Genomic DNA, 21,580 nt, shown 5'->3' on the forward strand with positions numbered 1-21,580 from the left:
CATACAAATACTCTCTTAATTAGTTAATAACTAATATAGACTTTCACATAGCTAGTAACCAACTTATCTAGTAGTTTACACAACAAGAGATAGCGTGATACAGATATTCACATAGCTTAATCACTATCCCATATATTTAGTGAGACACTTTAAATTCGTCACTTAGACAGACAATCACATTACTACTAAATCCTCCATTCAGACACTTCTACATCCACTCAGTCTTCAAGGCAGATTGCTATATATATAATACATATTAAACCCCTTCGGTGCATGAGTCACGGTGGGCGTGTGCTGATGATGGCCGGGAGCCGTCATGACCACGCCTGCGATCGGAATGTTCAGCACCGCGGTGGAAATCCAGCCGCGGCCAAGGTGCTAAATATCGAACCAAACCATATTCACTGGGTGATGTCATCAGTGATGTCATCAGTGATATCATTTGAGACGTCATCAGTGATGTCACTGACCATGTCATAAATGATGAAATATGTGACATCATCAGCAGTGGATTGCGGGCGCGCGAGTTATACTTAGTACAACTAACTATAACGGAGGAATTTCAATTGTTTTGCACGAATGAAATGTCCAGCTAACTATAAAACCCCTAAAACCTATGTTTTTTTCAGTGTATTTCTAAGGTTTTTTAAATGCTAATTCCTAACTATAACATGTCTGAAACCTATGTTTTTTCAGTGAATATATATATATATATATATATATATATATATATATATATATATATATATATTCACTGAAAAAAACCATAGGTTATAGACCATATATAGTTAGGACTTCGCATTTACAAAACCTTATTTTACTCACACAAAACCATTGAAATTCCATATATAGTTAGTTGCACTAACTATATATCGCGCACCCGCAATCCACTGCTGATGATGTCACATATTACATCATTCATGACATGGTCAGTGACATCACTGATGACATCACTGATGACATCTCATTTGACATTACTGATCACATCACTGATAATACCATTCATGTGATAATACGATGAACCTCTTAAGACTTTAATATAACCTTAGATACAATCAGTGTAAACAGACACTCACAGATTGTCACTCATCCATGGAGTTACTCATACATGTAGTCAGTCATGCAAAGAATCAATCACTCCTCCATTTCCTCAACTATACAGTTATACGCACCTTACTAATTCAAACATATTCTAACACATATTTACTCTCTTATACAATCCCTGATACAAGTTCACAATGATCCATACAGCCACTCACACATTCACTGGCTCTTATGCACAGTTATTTATATATGTCAACTCTCACATGTACTGTGTTTTACATATGTACTTACTTCGACATGTAGCACTGAGATATCCTTTCACTCACCAATACACTCATGCACACAGTCAACTGCCCATGCAGCTATTTCCACATGCACTTTTGAACCCATACATCTAGTGAATGATCTGCTCACACATCTATGCACAGAGTCATACACCTCCCAGCCTCTCACACATATACTCAGTCTCCCATACAAATACTTGGGCAACCAATCAATAACCCATATAGTTACTCATATACCTACTGATTAACACGTGCAGCAGTTTACAGAACAACAGACATAATAATGCACAAATTAAGACAGTTTAGTCACTAACCCTTGCACTCAGTGGGACACATTTAATCACTCACTCATACAGTCAGTCATGCACCTACTAAATCCTTCATCTAGACACTTATACATCCACTCATTCTTCAATATGTAAGACATATTTTAACTTTACAGAAACATACAGTCACTGGATGTTGTCATCAGTGATGTCATCAGTGATGTCACTGACCATGTCATGAATGATGTAATATGTGACATCATCAGCAGTGGATTGCGGGTGCGCGAATATATAGTTAGTGCAACTAACTATATTTGGAATTTCAATGGTTTTGTGTGAGTAAAATAAGGTTTTGTAAATGCGAATTCCTAACTATATATGGTCAATAACCTATGGTTTATTCAGTGAATTTTCAAGGTTTTGTAAATGCTAATTCCTAACTATATATGGTCTATAACCTATGGTTTTTTCAGTGAATTTTTAAGGTTTTGTAAATGCTAATTCCTAACTATATATGGTCTATAACCTATGGTTTTTTCAGTGAATTTCAATGGTTTTTTAAAAGCAAATATGAAAAGCTTTTTTGTGGAAAATGACTAAAATTAGGTATACATAAGCGGCGTTCATTTATGTTCACCACAGCCACTGGTGAAAGTAAAGTGAAAGTCGCGAAACAGTGGCCAAGCCATCTAGTCCCTTTTAGGCCCCATCATGCACGTAAGTAACAGCCATTTTGGGTGTCATGGCCTCTCTGCCCACTGCCAATTGCCTATGATTGTTCGGAATTTGTTCTCTTTGGGTGATTCTCTATTAACAAATAAGCACAGAGTCGCAATACTCTGTATAGTTTTTGCAGATAGAGAAGGATAGGTAGTGCAGACTTTTGTCCCCTTTGTAACCCGTCATGCCTATCTCAATGTGAATGTGTTGTGCACCCCACGCAAAGAAAACAACATTTTTTTTTTATTTGCCCCGCGGGGCCCTTTTAAAGACATTCTTTAGTCTAATTACGTTGGCATCTATTGTATGTATTTTTTTTTCTTTTTTTTTTTTCTTTCGCTCCCTGGCGGCGAACCGGGTAGCTTAGCGTTACCTCAATTTGGTGCCGCGACTCGGTCCGCGAACCGGTAAACTTTCTTTTTGCGCAACTGCCGCGTTCGAAAACATCATTGTGACGCGTCGCGTAAGCGCGACGTATAGCGTTGTCGCGTAATGCGTCTTATGACGCGCTGCGTTAGCGCACCCGGAAGTGTTCCGGAGCGCGAACCGAGGCGCGAAGCGCAGCGCCCCGGAAGCGATCCGAGGCGCGGCGCGGAGCGCGTAACGTAAGCATAACAGGTCATGTGACTTGTTTATAAAACTTTTCATTGGTTCATTTTACTTTTAGTTTCCTAATGATGGAAGGCTTGGTCATATGACCTTAAAATAACACTTTTCATTGGTTTAGAACATTTTTTTTTCCCAAATGATGAAAGTCCCACCTTTTTTCCTCACTCTGACTTTCATTTTTATGAGAGAAAGACCTACATTGACTACCTTACAAATGGCTTCAATGATTGCTGCAGCTGGTGGACCCCCACCACCACCACGACCTTCTAGGAAGAGAGGACCACCTTCTCAGGTCATCCTCCAACAAGAGGAGGAAGAAGAGGAAGAGGAGCAAGGGACTGGGATGTTTTTACCTGAACAGCCAAGGAGGTTCCATGTCAAACCAAATTATATATGGCAATTTTTTTCTTTTCCCCAGGGACAAAAAAAGGTTAATGCCCGGTATGTTACCTGCCTGATTTGTAAAAATGAACTGTCCAGAGGAACAAAAAAAAAATACAGTTATGGTAATTATATCATGCATCGCCATATGGAAAGGTGGCACCCTATCAACTACAGTGCTGCTCAAGTACGTGATCTGGTGGATAACCCCCGACCTGTGGCCAGTACATCCACCAATGAAGAGGCAGTGACGGGACCAGAGGCGAGCGACATGGTCCCAAACATTCAAATTAAATTTGGGAGCATAAAACATGTTTGTATTCATTGTGGACAACTCATTTGCTACAGAGAGAGTAGCATAAATTTAATCATTTAGCTATTGATAATCATCAATGTCCCAAACGCCCCCGAAAATAAATTATCTTTTTTTTTGTTGCTCCTGTTGAGCCCTTCATAACGAATCATTTTCATCCCCCCCCAAAAAAACAAACAAAATATAAAACCGTTCAAAAATAATAAAAAAAAGTTCTTTTCAGAACTACCTCCCCTTTATAAGAATTTGCTAGAATGTTTAGCACTCTGACAACCTCTATTTCTTTTGGTTCGCTTCCCGGTTCACGCGCCGGTACACGAACCGGAAGCGAAATAAAAAAAAAAAACTAATAGAAGTTAAATGTGATAGAAACGTAACGAAAAGAGTACAAAACATTTACCTTATAATTGTCGTTAACTTAGTTACTTGTTATTTTTATACTTTCAATCTTTGAAAGAAAGAACAAACATTTGAAAAATATTAAAACATGTATTTTAAAATTAGAAAAGACAAGGGAAAAGATTGACAATCATCCAATTTTACAAAAAAATAAAGTTAGAGGCCTCCACTTCTCCATGCCCCCTACACAGTCCTAAATATATACATTTTAAACTGACGGTATCTTTTTGAAGATAAAGTGAGGCCTATCTTGGAACATGGTGCATCTTTTGCACTGCTGCTGCGTCACAAAAGTGACGGAACAGCGGCGCAAAAGAGGCGCACAGCCATCATAAATCTACCCCTAACATTTTTAATGATTGTTTCTAGATGATGATAAGGTGTGGCCTATCCACAGATTTGTTTCAGGGGAGTCCAACTCAGAGTTACAGATGAAATTTAAGTTATTGAAGAGTACAGAGGAGATAATACATGAGCAGGCCTACCAACGAAGTGAGTCATGTCCACTGCACTCTTGAAAAAACGTCAGACCTCCTCCATCTCCTTGAACAGGCCTAAATCTCATCTACACAATGTGATTCGTAATGTTATGAAACACAGGTAATGTAATTGAAAAACGTGCAATTTTTTTTGCTCATTCCACAATCACATCACTTGTGTTTTTCCTTTGCTTAGGTATCTCATTGTGAAGATATAGTCTAGCATATCCAAGAGTACGGAGAGGGTGAGGACTGTATGCAACAGAGCAATGTACATTACTCACCTACCTTGACACTTACAGAAGCCTCATTTTTTCCATGCCTCCTACACAGTTCTCAATGTATATCATAAATACAAAAAGTACAGAATTAATTATACATGTTAAATGGTTTATTTTTGCTGTTCTCAGAATGTATCAAATTTCACTAAAAACAGTGATTTGAAGGTATTCATCATATAACAGCGGGGAAAAAAAACACAATCAAAATGATTGTGTTTAAAAAACCCATATAGCATAACCAATCAGAAATTTGTACTCCTTAAAAGTAACTTACTTTCCATGACGTCAAAGGATGTCCTATGAACAGCTTATACTCTGTTGTTCTGCTATTATTTTCAGCCCGCCACTTTCTGAAAGAAAAGCTCCATCGTTTTGAGAAATATGTTACATACAATAAATGACTTCTCGCTCTCTACCGCACATTTCCTCAAGGCCAAATCATGAAAGAGCCATTTATAACTCTTGGAATTCTTCTAAGCAAATCCCGTCATTTTCTTTTTCCGCAACTTTTAGACAGAAAACGTTCAAGATCACTTTCACAATCCTGTACTAGTAATATCTCACCCTTCTTGCTCACTCATGTTCCACATTTCCACATTTAACTTTTGACTCTATACTACACTTATCCACAAGGCTATATAGTGTAGGAGCCATTAGAACGTCTTGAAATTCCTCAGAACAAATCACGAGATTCTTTCCCTAAAATTTTGGTTTTAAAAACACCAGGTAAGAATTTTTAAGGTCAAAAGGCAATTTTTTTTTTTAATTAAAACAGAATCATTGCAGAATGACCAGCCGTTTCTAGACTTTAAATAAGCTGTGTAATGTCCTGATGTTGTTGAAGGACCGTCATGATATATAATTGCTGCAGTTACAAAAGTCCTTCCTGATATTGACAACTGCGAAGCCACAAAATTTTTAATTAAAGTTGTCAATTTTGTTCCATCAGGCCTACATCGTTGGAACAATAAAATGACATACTGGCCATATGTTCGTATAAATAATGTGGTCAGCATTGCTGACTTACATTGGCTACACTCCATGTTGTGATCGGCTGATTTTACTAGCTTATTGAAGGACACTGATTTACTGTCTGGCAAAGTTAAATATATAAATCTTTCTGAGTCTACACTACTGGTACTTGATAGCCTACAGTTCTCGCAGTCATGCTGCCATTGATAAGAAAGGCCAAACAGGTGATCTACATCTACACCTACATCTTGTAATACATCAAGCATATGCATTAAAAACTCTTGACAATCTTGCTGAATATTTTGAGAGAATTGCGTTTGACCTGAACATATGTCTAACAGATTTCGAATTTCAGACACACTTTCGATTTTTGTTCTATTAGTGCTACATTTCTCTAACACAGAATTCAGCAAGCAGCAAAAACTTTGATCCGAATTGATCACAATCTGTTCTTTTAAAGTTTCTAGAGAAAAGACAACATTAACCACTACATTAGCATAGCAGTTGACACCAGAACTGTTTTCAAAATGAAAACCAACAACATCTTCAACAGAATCCTTTTTCTTTCTGCTTATAATTTCAGGTTCATCGACTTTTTGTCTTTTTGCTACAACCTCCCGACTATTGGTCACATTTCTTCCTTTCCGGCCTACCACACGTTTCTCAAACAAAGGATATTGAGGCAAATGTGGCGCATACTTTTTTCTTAACCTATTGTATTCCTTAACACAATCTAGATCCGCACAAATGTTTGTGACATCACACTCAATCAAGTACAATCCCGATAAAGTTCTAACTCGTGACAATGCCACATATGCCATACCCTCCTTGAACACAGAACTGCCAATATTCACCAATGCACTGTCTTCACTTAAACCTTGCGATTTATGGATTGTCACCGCATATGCCAAGCAAACAGGAAATTGCTTACGGCGAACATATAAGTCTTTTACAAGCAAAAACCTAAAAGAGCAACGACCAATTAGCTATACTTTCTCAATGCCATCAAATTTAATTTTTAAAAATTCAATTCTATCTCTATTTCTGTATTTCTCAAAATCAACAACATTACCCATTGATCCATTTACCAGACCTCTTTCAACATTAAAATTATACGACAATTTAAGCACACATTCAGAGTCTTTTCAAAACCTGCAGTTTTAGATATAGTCTTCTCTAATGAATCCAATTTAGATTTCAAATTCTCAGACAAAATAATTGTTGCTCCCATATGTTCTACTCTGTCAATAGCTTCCAGTTTCACAATCTCTTGGTTTTCTAGATGCAACATTTTGTTGTTGAAGATGGCACATTCTGCAAGAGTTGGCATCAAACATATTCCAGATTTCTTCTCAGTAATTTTCCGAAAAATATTCTCAGGTACAACGTCTTCTTCTGGATACAAATATGACAGTAATCGTGCATGTAAAGCTTCTTTCCCCTGCTCGGTCACTTTTCCAATTCTAACATCTTGTAGAATATTCTTATAATCTTCATCCTTTGCTTGATGCATATTTTCACGCAGTTCAGCATAATTGAAGTTTAACCATATATTGACGTTGCCCATACTCCCTAAACACTTCCTGGTATCTTCATGTGTGAGTATTTTGAACACAGGTTGTCCTTTCACTGGTGTCAGCTGCAGAAGATCACCGAAAACAATGATGTGTTTGCCACCAAATAACACATCATACTCTGTTTTAAGAACTTCTTGCATTCTCAAATGCACAAAGGCAAGCATGACATTGGAAACCATGCTTACTTCGTCAATGATAAGAAGTTTCATTTTCCTCAAGACTCTTGAAACTTCACAACAAGCATCTCCAGATAACTTGTCGTATTGTAATTTGTTATCATGCTCCACTGGCAGCATCAGTAGACGATGCAAAGTAATACCTTTAATGTTATGTGCTGCCAGTCCAGTTGGAGCGGTGACAACACAAGACAGCGATGACTCAGTCATTGTCTGCAAATAACATGAAATTGCTTTAATGAGGAAACTTTTTCCAGTTCCCGCTTCTCCACTCACGTACAGTTGGACAGTCTTCAACGACGTACATGAGCACTCTTTCTTCTCATGTCTTAATTCATGATCAATTTGGTTGGTAACTTCGTCATATATTTTCCTCTGCTCAATGTTGAGTTGTCTTTCCAAGTCTTCTAAGTTAACCGCATCCTCCTGAGCATGTGCCATGGCTCTTTCCACTTCAATCATAGCAGTGGCAGCTTCATTTTCGATAACTGGTCCTCCTAGTGGATCCTGACTCAATGAAACAGAACTCTGACTGTCCTGAGAACTGTCTCTAGCAATCTCGGCTGCAATCGTTGCTTCCTGCTCGATTTCCGCATTCAACATTTCTAGATATTTGGGAAAAACAGGACATTCTATGGTCTCTTTGGCTGCATTGAAAGAGTCTTCGTAACAGAGAAATCTCCAAGCAGTTCCTCTTCTGCACGCCAAGGCTTGAAAAGTTGCAAAAGAGCTAAATAGAAAAACTCTTTTCTTTCAGGAGATTCACCACTCAATTTTCGATGATTTACCAATTGGCATTTTCTTTGCTTGACCAGACATCCCTCACTTCCAATTACAGCATACACTCCTTTATCAATATCTTCTTTGATGTTCCTTTTGAATATGTAATTTTGCAGAACCTCATACAGACAAACATTCTCGAGGTGACTGCTTCTATTTGGATAATATGTATCCAACATATTGGTCTTCAAAATATCTGTACTGTTGGGCTCCTTTTCCGCCAAATACTCAATTTCCCGTACAGGTTTCAGAACTCGATTACGCGTTGGAGCAAGACCAAGACTCGCCCAAATGATACTCCTGGATTTGGCATAAAGACTTGCTGACGACAACCGGTCAGAACATTCGTAAGCTCCGATTTCTCGATGCGACAACATCTTCAGACTGAAACTGTACAACTTCTTACTGAGGCTCTTTTCATGGGAAATGTCCTCCCACATATCCTTCAATTCTGTCTTTTCTTTTTTGGTGATGTAAGATGTCACATACCGAGCCACAGCCATACAGTTATCAGCCACAAACTGTATATCCATGTTAGCATTCCACATGGACAAAATCACTGGGTTGTAGTCATTGATATACTTGGACTCTTCGTTCCTTTTCAAATTGTATGTATTTTTGGGTGATTTCCTCGTCACATTATGTCGCAGAGAAGACATCAAATTGTTCACTCTTCCTTTAGATATCACCAATCGTGGAAATCCAAAACGACATTTTGTATAGTACTTGTTCTTGTTTCTGAATTTACGACGACAGTAATTTCCATAACGATGGCTTTGAAACCGTAAAACTTGTTCTCTTAGACTTTTGTCTTCCTTTGTCTTTGGAACAGCACATGTAGAATACTGTTCTATGAAACTCATCACTAAGTCATCTGGATCTGTTCCAAATTTGGGAGCATCTTTGATCCACAGCAGCATATGTATATGAGGAGCACCTCTTGCTTGGTACTCCTTTCTCCAGAAGAAATCCAACACCTCTCCAAGAGGTGGATTTTTCTTGTTCATGATGAAAGACGTCATAGCTTCAAATCTATGATTGAAGTACCTGCATACATTCACTGGATCCAAAGAGCACAGTTCTCCGGGTGTCTTGAATTCGATATTTTCAATGTTTCCATTTGCCTCTCGTAGAAATTCAAGTAAGTCTTCCCAGCCATACTCGGCACAGCAGAGAGTGAGGAACCATGTGGGAGTTCCTAAGTTCCTCAGCATACATTTCAAATCACCATGACGACGGTACCAGTACTCATTAGTACCACGCTGACACGCCATGAGATTAATCAGGTGAGAATCCAAAATACTATCTTGCACATTGACTTTATCCATAAAGTCACTTGCCGAGATGTTTTGCATCTGTACACCACTTTTCAAGATTTGGTTCACTGCATATGACAGTCCAGACAGATCGCTTTCAAACAGTAGATGAAACAAATAGGGAATGCATTGACGAAACCTAGGATCTTCTACATACAATCGTAAAGTCCGGTATTCAGAAGCAGGAATTTGAACAGGTCGCTCATCATATCTTCCTCCTTGACCTGTTGGAAATAGCTGTGGGAAACACCGAGCTTCCAAACTTTCCTCCCAAACACTAATAGGACTCCCTTTGGCTTGTTTCATTTGAAACAACTCAACAGCATTCCCCATGACTTCCTTAGAATGCAAAGGATGAACACTATAATGTTCATATATTTCTTCATTTTTAGAGGGTTCTACTTTTTCAATTTGACCAGCACACAAATCGCTATCCTCTTCTTCACTTACTTTCTCTTCTGCAACATATACATTCTTGTAGTACTTATTGTTTTTCTTCAAATACAATGTTGCCTTTTTGACTTTCCTAACATCCACTAAATCTTGCCATATTTTCTTACTCTTTGTCGGAACCCCATTAACTAAGATAACCAGAGGTTCCTCTTCCACTTTCTCTACTCCAATTGTATTAATTTTTTTTTAAATCTAGAGCCAAAGAAACAACTCTTCCCTTTAATCCTCTCTGTAAATCTGATGGAGGCAAGTTCCCTGTCTTTGGCTCCATTCTTTTTTTTTTTTTTTTTTTTTATCCTCATTTGCGTGCATAGCTCCAATCTATCAAAACCAAAAGACCGCCACAGAGCAAAAAGGCGAATGGTCGTGTCAGCTTATAGCTGGTGGGAGAATTCATATGGGAGGGAGGAAGACCAATTCCCATCAGCACCATACACACAGGCCAGACATGATCTTGCTTAGGGCTGTGCCTTAGTAGATAGTGCCCGAGTTATCGAGACCCCCATAACACCGAGACTGTTAGTCATGGTAGCAAGGATAAGCAATGCGCACATTAATCATAGGACCTGGGGGAAAAAAAAACAAAAAAAAACCCCCAGGTTTGTCACTGCTATCCAAGCATAGCCCAAAAGGCTCTCCTATTGGGATTTCCTGCTCTGGCGAGATCGAGTTTGGAGATTTGAAGAAGTGACGCTCGCTATTCATGCACTGTAGGCGGTTGAGCATCTGTCCAATGTCTACATATCTCCCTACGTGCCGCTAGAATGGAATAAAATAGCAGATTAGTTGCGGCGTTGCGGGTTTTACTTTTAAGACCAAAGATAACAAGAGCGAGGTCTATAGAGATATGTTCACCCAAAGATTGTGATAGCTTATTCCTGATGGCTTCCCAATAAGCGGATAAATTTGGACATTCACAAAACATATGTATGTCTGATGCTACGATTGACCCGCATCTTGGGCATAGGACTGGGCCTGTTAGAGAAAACTTGGTCAGCCTATGTGGGGAATAGTATGCCCTATGTATAGTAAAGAGGTGGTTCCTACGAAGCCACGCGGGTTTAACTAGGTCCCAGAGCGTTGAGCAAGAAGCTGTCCAGAGCTCTTCCACATCTAAGCCTGGCATTAGTTCAGCCCATATTGATATCGGTAGATGAAAGTTGGCATCTATTTCATCGATTATTTTATTGTACCAGCGTGAAATTTCTTTCTTTGCCACTGGGCTGTCTAAGAGGCAAGTTACCAAATCACTATAACCACCTATAGGCGGCTTACTGATCCGTGCTGGCTGCTCTTTATATGACTGTGACCAGCTGTAGATCTGAATATATTGAAATCTCGACAGACTTGGGCCTACTTTATTAATTAAAAAGTCCCATGGAAGTAATGACCCATCCATAAACAAGTCATCCCAACTATTGATACCAGCTTCTATTAGTGGGTTAGTAAGGGCATCTATTGTCCATGAGGGGGGGGCGGGTAAGTTCCATATAGGAGCCTTCCCAGAATAGTAGCCAACCTTTGTCGCTTGCCTGACTTTATACCAAGTGGATGCAATCCCTTGTAAAACTTTCAATTTTATTTTCTTAAAGAATTTGGGGTCGCCAAATTTAAACAAAAAACCAAATTGGTCTACTCTTTCACATTCCAATAATGTGGAAAAAAGAAGGCCCATCCCTGTTGATGTAGGGGTTTTAAGCAGCATACGCGTATGCGAAAGCTGAAACGCCCATGCGTAGATTTGAAGGTCTGGTCCAGCGAGCCCTCCCTTCTCCCTGCGACGCCTGATTTTTTTCCACAAGATTCTTGGGCTCTAACTATTCCAAAAAAAGCTGGTAATCGCGCTCTGTAGCTTTGAGATTAATTTTGAATTAAAAAAAAGTGGAATTGAGTTAAACAAAAAAGAAACTTTCGGTAGGATACTCATCTTCACCAGATTAACCTTACCCAAAACAGTGAGCGGGAGATGAGACCAGTCTCTCATAAGTTTCCGACACTCTGCAGCTACTTTGGTGAAGTTAAGAGAAGCAATCGAGTTGATATCTTTAACTATGTTTACCCCCAGATAGCGAATTTGGGTTTTGGATGTCCCGTTATTGTCAGTTGTATTAATATTCCAGGACATTGACTCTGTCTTTAGGGCGTTAATTTCATACCCTGACACTTTGCCAAATTTGAGGGCCTGTTCGATTATCTCTGGGTATGCTTCATCATAACTCATAGTAAAAATCATAATATCGTCCGCATAAAGTGCCACCTTTTTATCCCAGCCACCAAAAATAAAAGGTTTAATGAGTATACTGTCTCTTAAGGTTTGAGCGAAAGGTTCGATATATACATCAAAGAGGAGGGGGGACAGGGGACAACCCTGTCTAGTTCCTCTCGTAACCCTGAAGGGCTCCGTCAAACCTCCGTTTATCAAAAGTGAAGCAGATGGGCACCGATATAACAGCTTTATCGTTCTCCGAAATCTGTCCCCTACGTTGAACTTCCTCAAGGCCTCCGACAAGTACCGCCAATTCACCCTGTTGAAGGCCTTGGTAGCATCCAACGTGAGGACAACCAAAGGGATAGCCTCTTTTATAGCAATATCTATAGAGCCTAGTAATTCATAGGTGAGCTCACAGAGCTGTCTCCCCTTTATAAACCCTTTTTGGTTCGGAGCTATAATATCAGGCGCTACCCGGCCCAACCGATTGGCCAATATAGTGGTAAAGATTTTATAGTTGGCGTTTAATATAGAAATAGGCCGATATGAGCCGCAATCTGAGGAGGGTTTGCCAGACTTCAGGATAAGGATTATGGAGGCATTATCCCATGATTCGGGTGGCAATTCGCCGTCTCTTAGAATTTGATTAAAAAGGGTAACTAGTACTGGAGAGACCTCTGTGATGAGTTTTTTTTAAATTTCACATGGCAAACCATCCGTGCCTGCTGCCTTTCCACTCTTTGCTTTCCTTATAGCCTCTTCTACCTCTGTAATGGTTATTTCCTCATCCAAGGAGCAGCTCTATTCTGATGTTAAAGATGGTAGAGAGATACCTTCCAGCCAACTCATGATGTCATTCTGAGTAAGATTAAGATCGTCCTGATATATGGATTGAAAGAAATTTCTGAAAGCTACTCTGATTTCATCGTCCCTGGAAAAGGTGCCCCCCGCGGATGTAACAGAAGAGATATTGTTACGGACCCGGTCAGATTTTGTTTTCCAGGCAAGTAATTTCCCTGCTCCCTCCCCATATTGGAAATGCGAAAGCTTACTTGCCTCCCATCTCTGCATGACACGTTTCTCTAGAATTGCCGATAATGTATGCTTTAGCCTATACAACTCTGCGTGTTTTTCGGCAAGGTTGTGATTGTCTGTTAGACCAGTATTGTCAATATCAGACTGAACTGCCAAAATATTATTTTCAATGGAGGTTACTTCCTCTGTATACTGCCTTCTTCTATAGGCTACTTTATTTTTGATGAGACCTCTTAATGTACACTTAAATGCATCCCATATAGTTCCTATTGAGGCTGCACCATTATTAGTGTTAAAGAAGTGACGTGTTTCTAATTGTAAACATTCAATATCCTCTATTGATGAGAGTAAAGACCTGTCAAAGGACCACATTCTTGTAAGAGGAGCCATAGCCAATTTTAATTCTAACTCAATTGCAGAGTGGTCAGAGAGATGCATTGGAGTGTAGTGTATTGAGGTAATGTCATAAGCTAGAGCTCTACTAGTAAGAATAAAATCAATTCTAGATTTATGTCTATACTTCGAATTCCTGAATGAGAAGTCTTGCCTTTGACCCTCTCTAAACCGCCAGATGTCAATATAATCATATTGGTTCATTAAACCTAAAAGACAGTTTCTGGATTTAGAGATGATTTTTTGTCTACTGTTAGGGGATTTGTCCAGAAGTGGGTTCAGAGTGATATTGAAATCCCCCGCAATAATCACCGGGTCTGGGAAACTTAACAAGTGGTTGAAATGGGTTTTGAGTGCTGAGGGATCGTCAATATTTGGACCATAATATCCCACTAGTGTTAACTTGATTTCTCCTAACTCTACTGCTACGATGGCCCATCTCCCTCCAGAATCGACTTTCTGCTGTTTTATCTTAAACCTTACGGATTTCTTGAAGAGAATCGAGACCCCTTTGGTCTCCATTCTTACAATAGCCTGAAAGGGATGCACACTTTGAATCAAAATAGATTCATAAGTATTTAAATCCTTCAATTCAGAATGAATGTCAACCAATTCCAGATTATTATGAACCGCTCTAGCAGGCATCCGGTTTTGATTTAATTTGTTACAACAATAAGTACACACACGTTGATCCAAACCCAAATCAAAACAATTTTCTACCATCAAGTATGTTGCAAAATCCTTCCATTCACTATTTTTTTCTCTTTCACTTTTCGCATATAAATCCACTAACTTAGTCTGATTTTTATAATAGGTGCGTCGACAACACACACAAGTGAAATTAGGCCTCTCACTTGATTTCACCTGAAACATGGCAATTTCCTTTTGAAAATTATCTGTACTGGAAACCTGTAAACTAGCTTTCACATTACCATCTTCTTCTGGGTCAATTTCAACATTCTCCTCTTTACTTGTAAAGTAACAAAACTCAATTTCTTCACAAACATTCTTCACATCTACTTCAGAACCATGCAAAAGAGCAGTGCATAATTCTTTAAGCATAATTGCTGGACTCTTACCATAATACAACATTCTAACTAATTTCCCCACTTTACTATGATGCACTGCTAGCATCCTGAAATGATGAAAAACAGTCTGGCATACTCTCCTGGAAAGACAAGCCAGTGAATGACCAGGCAAACCTGTCACTTCTCTCACTCTGCAAGGATCTAATTCTTGCAACAATTTTATTTTCTGTTTTAAACTTTCCTTATTAAATGTCCGTACAAAATCACAAAGAAAATTGATGGAATCCTGTCGCACACTGCAAATAGAACTACACTTCCAGGTATACACTGGTCCCTTAGGACGTCTCCCTAAAACTTCATTACCTAACACCTCTTCTGCCTCTGTTGACACAAGTTTTTCTTTTTCAACAGGACAACCATCTTTCACCTCATAAGCTCGACCACTGGTGTCAACTGCATGCACCAATTCATTGTCCTGAAAGTAACTCTCCTCATTGAAAAATGCCTCACAACTTGAACTATGCATCCATTCTCCTGAGAAAACTTCACAAAAATTACTACGATTAACTACTCTCTTCCATCTACTATTTGATTTGAAATCATAAATTACCTTGTTTAGTTTCCTAATTCTATTGATTATCAAAATAAATAACTTTCGCTTAATTTCAAAAGCCTGATCAATAATTTTCTCTACATTTTTCTTTCTCTTATAAAAAGCCACTTTCTGTTGACCTTTCTTTAAATTTTTTAACAAATTGCCAATTATCCTGTTGCGGAACATTCGTCTACGAATGTCCCGGAACTGATTTTTCCTTCTACTGCCATGCGCAGAGTTATCTCCTGCTCTACCAGTAACATTTTTGATTGTCCTTTCCTTTCCGTTTAAATTGGCTCTCTTTTTCTGGACTAAAACTTGTTCTGTAGTTATACTTTTGTTTCTACAAATGTTTCTAAGGAATGATTTAGTTCTCTTACCCGGAGCTTTCTTCGTGACTGGACGAGATTTTATTGTAGAGGACTGCTGCAAGCATTTAGTAATCTGTGTCTTTGTCGTTTTGTAGCCTTTCGGATTCTATCCTTAGACGGCATTATTTAATTTCGAAATGATTTGCAGTTGAATCTGTGGTAAAATATAATAAAAAATGTTATTAACCACTTTTACCAAACAGTAAATCAATAACAGTAAGAATTTGATTCAGCAATGCCATAAAGATGATTCAGTGAAATCTTCTTAATTTTACTGTGTTAGTTTTACAGGGCTTTCATGCAAATGACTGCCCACCCTGCAACAAAACGCCCACATGAAACCTGACGCACGTTAAATTGTATACTTACCTGCAATAATCCATATGCCAGTGTTTAGGTCCCTCCACCCTGCCCCTCTCCCTCCCTGCCTCCCTGCCCCACCGTAACTCCCTCCACTGCCCGCGGCTGCTATCTTGCAACATGGTACATCTTGTAAATCACTGCTGCGTTATAAAAGTGACGCAACAGCAGCACAAAAGAGGTGCTCAGCCATCATAAATCTGCCCCTAACACTTTAAATAATTGATTCAGGATGGCGATAAGGTGTGGACTATCTAGAGATTTGTTTGAGGTGAGGCCTACTCAGGGTTGCAGATGAAATTTAGGCTTGTTGAAGAGTACAGAGGTGATAATACATGTGCAGGCCTACCAATGAAGTGAATCATGTCAACTGCACTCTTGAACAAAGGCCAGACCTCCTCTATCTCCCTGAACACGCCTAAACCTCATCTGCACAATGTGATTCGTAATGTAAGGAAACACAAGTGATATAATTGAAAAACGTGCAAATATTTTTGCACATTCAACAATCACATCACCTGTATTTCTTCAGCTTAGTTATCTCATTGTGCAGATGTAGTCTAGATCCTATGTAGAAGCACACCCTATCAATACTTAAATTAGCCAAGCACACATGGTGGCGTATTTACAAGGACCTTGCACCACGGGGAAATGTCTTAAATTAAAATGGGAAAAATAACATCAAAGGGACTCAAAGGCCTTGTAAATATGCCCCAAACAACCTATGAAACACTAGCAGTACATATCAAGAAACCTAATTGATTTCAAAAAACGTTTTCAAACCTTTTATGTAAAACAATTATATACCTACATTCATGGGGAACTGACTTAAAATGCCCTAATACACATGAAAGCGTTTTTTTAAGACCCTTGCACCTTTTTTTCCATCACTTTTAACATGGCTATGTAACTCAAACAATGAAAATCAAAATTTGCCAAGCACACATGGGGACGTATTTACAAGGACCTTGCACCAGGGGGAAGTGACTTGAAATGGCCAAGCACACATGAGAGAGTATTTACAAGGCCCTGGCCTTGCACCAGAGGGAAGTGACTTGAAATGGCCAAGCACACATAACGGCGTATTTACAAAGAACTTGAACCAGAGAGAAGTGACTTAAAATTGCAAAGCACACATGAGGACATATTTAGAAGACCCTTTCCCCAGGGGGAAGTGACTTAAAATGACCAAGCACACATAGGGGTGTATTTACAAGGCCCTTGCACCACTTATGCATCACTTTTAACATGTACACTGTGGAGCACCATGGGGCAAAAACAACACAGATGCATCATGCATCTGTTCCGCAAAAGCAACGCATTGCAGGAGTCACATCGCAAGTAAATAAATTCTCTTAAATTTAAAAAGCATTCCTTTTCCTTAAAAACGATTTTCTGGTCATAATTTGAAAACACAGCACAGCTCCTATGTACAACCACACCTTGTCAGTATTAATATTTCACATTATCACCAATTACAATTTGTAAAAAAAGCAAAATCTTCTTGGAAAACATAACGCAAACACTTGACACAAAACATTATTTTAAATGCACAGCTGGCTTCCTTATTTTCTCCAAAAAGCATACTAGTCTCTTTCTAAAGTAAAGGAACCATATCTCACCTTAGCAAAAGCTTTTTGAATTTCAAAGCAGTCTCAGAAACACACCAATTTTACAAAAGCAGAGCAAAAGGTATGCACTCCAGAGGCTGGAACCAACAAAGGCACAGAAATGCTGATATTCATGACACATATCTCTCATGTCACCCAATCAAAACTCTTCCCCCACTTTTTTCAAATCAACACCCTTCCCCCCTCTGCCCTTTCTGCCCTTTTTCCATAGCAACTACCTCCTGACAGACCTCTCATGTTTACAAGTTCACACAACAATGTTTCAAATGAACTCTGAACTCTCACTACACCTGCTAATCCACTGCAGTCTTTCTAAAAATCATTTTTTATTAACCATTCAAATTACATCTTTCAAAGAACACATCCATGCACCCTAACTTTCTGTTTTCAGCAATGGAAATCCACCAATCACTGCTACTGAATCATTAGCACTCAAACTCCACAGTTTTTTTTCTTTACAAACTCCACTGTTTCAACTGCCATTTCATTCCCACACTTCATCTGAATGCAGCAGAACCTCCCCTCGCCATGTTTTCTGTCTGGATTCTTGGACATAGCTACATCCACTGGGCTCACAGGTATGCTGATAACAGAAATTTACACAACCTCAATTTACAAAATGTGGAAATCAAATGGATTGGGCAAAGAAGATTGAGATGTCACCAATTGATACCATTGGTGAAAACCTTTTTGCATTTGCAAAACCCTAACCTCATAATAGTGTACTGTGGAGGAAATGATTTGGGCACTTTGACTGGGGTAGGTCTGGAAATGCTCTTAAAGGACACCTTTGAGCAATTGATGGCACGTTTTCCTCAAACTGCCTTGGTATATTCCAATATATGCCAAAGACAAAAATGGAGGTGGTCCAATCAATTTTGTCCGCAAATTGAGAAATCGAGGAAGCATGTAAATAAGTCTGTTTCAGCTTACATGAGAGACCATGGAATGGGCTGCATCTACAACAATAACATGCGTTACTACATGCAAGATATCTACAGAGGAGATGGCGTGCACTTCTCAGATGAGGGGAACAGAGTTTTCATACAAAATTTAAGACTGTGTATTGGTACCTACTTATAAGTACCTAGAACTTACACAGAACCCAAAAGCTCTTTTCAGAGCTACCTTAACTATAATTACTCTTTAAAAATTTCGAATGTACCTTTTTTCACTAATTTTCACTTATGTTCGCTTCCCGGTTCGCTACCCGGTTCACGTACCGGCAGCTAACCGCGCGAAAAATTAAAAAAGAAATTTCTTTTTTCTCGCACATATGGGACTCCTCAGCCACCCTCAGAAAACCTAGGGGTCAGGATACGTCTACCGTGCCCCCTTCTACCCATTCTGAACATTATTTACCCTCCATCTGAATTGAATACCGGGGCACGCACTGAGAAGCGCTCGCTTAAAAAAGGTGGAAAAGTAATTTACAGAAAAACCACTGGAGACACTTTCACCAAATATACATTAGCTCATACTACATACCAATCCCTACCATTTTCACAAATTTGGTTGGAATTCCATTTAGCCATTTAGCATGTAGACCTCTCTAAATTCCCTGAGGTAAATTACTTCACAAAACACATCTGAAGTGTTGGAATGACAACCAATTAAAATGTTACTTTCATTTTCTACTTTTTTTACCTGACATTTGATTGATTATGTACCTGAATATATATAAAGAAAGAGAGAAAAACGCAGCCATTTTGACTACTACTTCCTGAAGTACATTGCAAGAACATTTTCACTGACAACTTAAACTTGTTTTTAAAAGACAAGATGTTATTTTATAAATTTGACCGGAGAACTATGTTATACAATTTAAATTAATTTGGAAAACATTTTCAGATAGTTATATACTACCCCTCTGTAAGAGTTAGACATTGAGAAAGGCTTGTTTATTATAATTATGGATTGATTTACGTTTCTGTGTTATAATTATGAATTTACTTAGGCTTTTTCGCAGGCACTTTTTAATAGTACTACTTCACGCCTGAAACCATACAGTGCCCATAGATAACTTCTCTGTTATAAACTCACAAGTACCTGTCTGAACTTAAACCCAACATTGCCCTATCTTTACTGATATATTTATTTTTTATGCAAATTTCAGCACAAAAATTGACAGAAATTGCCCTAGAGAAGAACAATGAGGAAATCATTGAACACATTGACTTGGAATTCATGGATGAATCACAAGACCAAGAACTTCTACAATGTGTTGAATCTGTGGATTTGTTACTTCATTATGAGGACGATAACATGTGGGAAGTTATGTTCACTCAACAAGAGGACATTTCGGACAGTCAAATGTTAGACAGTCTATTAAATTTTGAAAAAGAATCAGAAAAATAAATGTATATTTAATAATCAAAAATTGTTCGAGTCTTTACTCATTTTTATATGTAATTCATAAACTAGTACCAAATTGATTATAATGTAAAGACAGACTTATAGTATACTGTGCAACTTTTTTATGTTACTGCATTGGTACCTACATTTTGCTACTTAAATAAAAAAAACATACAATATTTAAAAAGTCTATCATTCTCATTTCCTCATATTACGCTCCCCGGACCGCTCTCCGGTGCGCGTACCGGACGCACCCCACGCAAAAAAAAATTATTATATTTTTTTTTTTTTGCCCCGCGGGGCCCTTTTAAAGCCTCCACATCAAACGTAGGGGATCAGGGAGGATCTACTATGCCCCCTTATGGTCATTTCCCCCTTTGTTTTGGCCTCCTCTTGTCTCTCGATCCTACCGAGAGACAAGCTGGCGGCCGCTCCGGACTGTTTAGAATGTTGACAGACACCGGAGAGCCAATCAGCTTCGCTTCGCGAAGTTCCGTTACGCGTCAGGTACGCGAACCGGAGCGCTACCCGGAGCGCTGTCACAGATATATATATTTTTTCGAACGTTAATTTATCAAAATCCACTGGAGCACATATATTGAGACCTAGCAAAGGCACATCGGGCTAACAGTCCCTACAATTTTGCCAAGTTTCGTGCAAATCCATTCAGCCGTTCGAGCTAAAAGTGAGGAGAACCACCCTATGGAAATGAACATGGGAAAAACGCGTTTTGGGACCCCCCCTTTTTTCTCAGCCCCCCCTTGACAAACCCCCCCCCAAAATTTTCAGGGGCTGCTCAGAAACAAAATGTGCAATTTTCCTGAAAATTTCTGACAATCCCATTAACAAACGCCAAAGTTATTAGACATAGAATTTTCAAAAATCCCATAGAGAAAAAATCCTAACTATATATACCTACTGGCGACCGCCAGTAGGTAATATATATATATATATATATATTCACTGAAAGAAACACAGGTTTCAGGTACGTTATAGTTCGGGATTAGCATTACAAACCATACAAATTCACTTAAAAAATTACAGGTTTCAGTGAAGCTATAGTTAGTTGGACATTTCACTCGTACAAAACCAGAGAAATTCGGCTGTTATGCTGAGGTATGTTGAGCTAACTATAACTTGCATCCCCACAATGCACTGCTGATGGGTTCACATATTACATCACTCATGACATCGTCAGTGACATTACTCATGACATCACTGATGGCATCTCAAATAACATCACTCATGACATCATCCAGTGACTGATATATATATATATATATATATATATATATATATATATATATATATATATATATATATATATATATATATATACATATACATATATATATATATATATATATATATATATATATATATATATATATATATATATATGTATATATATATATGTATATATATATATATATATATATATATATATCATTCTTAACATTTTTAGAAATACAAAAAATGTTAAGAATTATATATATATATACATATATATATCATTCTTAAAATTTTTAGAAATACTCAGTCAATGGATGAAT

At 38.4% G+C, this 21,580-nt stretch overlaps 1 protein-coding gene across 1 annotated transcript in view; it reads right to left on the reverse strand.

The window, feature by feature from the left end:
* The window catches only part of LOC147706990 (cytochrome P450 2K1-like), a 528,089-nt gene that overhangs the window by 216,653 nt on the left and 289,856 nt on the right, over nucleotides 1-21,580 (reverse strand). The gene's annotated exons all lie outside the window — the stretch shown is intronic.

The sequence above is a fragment of the Lissotriton vulgaris genome, chromosome 6 (assembly GCF_964263255.1).
Source record: "Lissotriton vulgaris chromosome 6, aLisVul1.2, whole genome shotgun sequence".
Lineage (NCBI taxonomy): Eukaryota > Metazoa > Chordata > Amphibia > Caudata > Salamandridae > Lissotriton > Lissotriton vulgaris.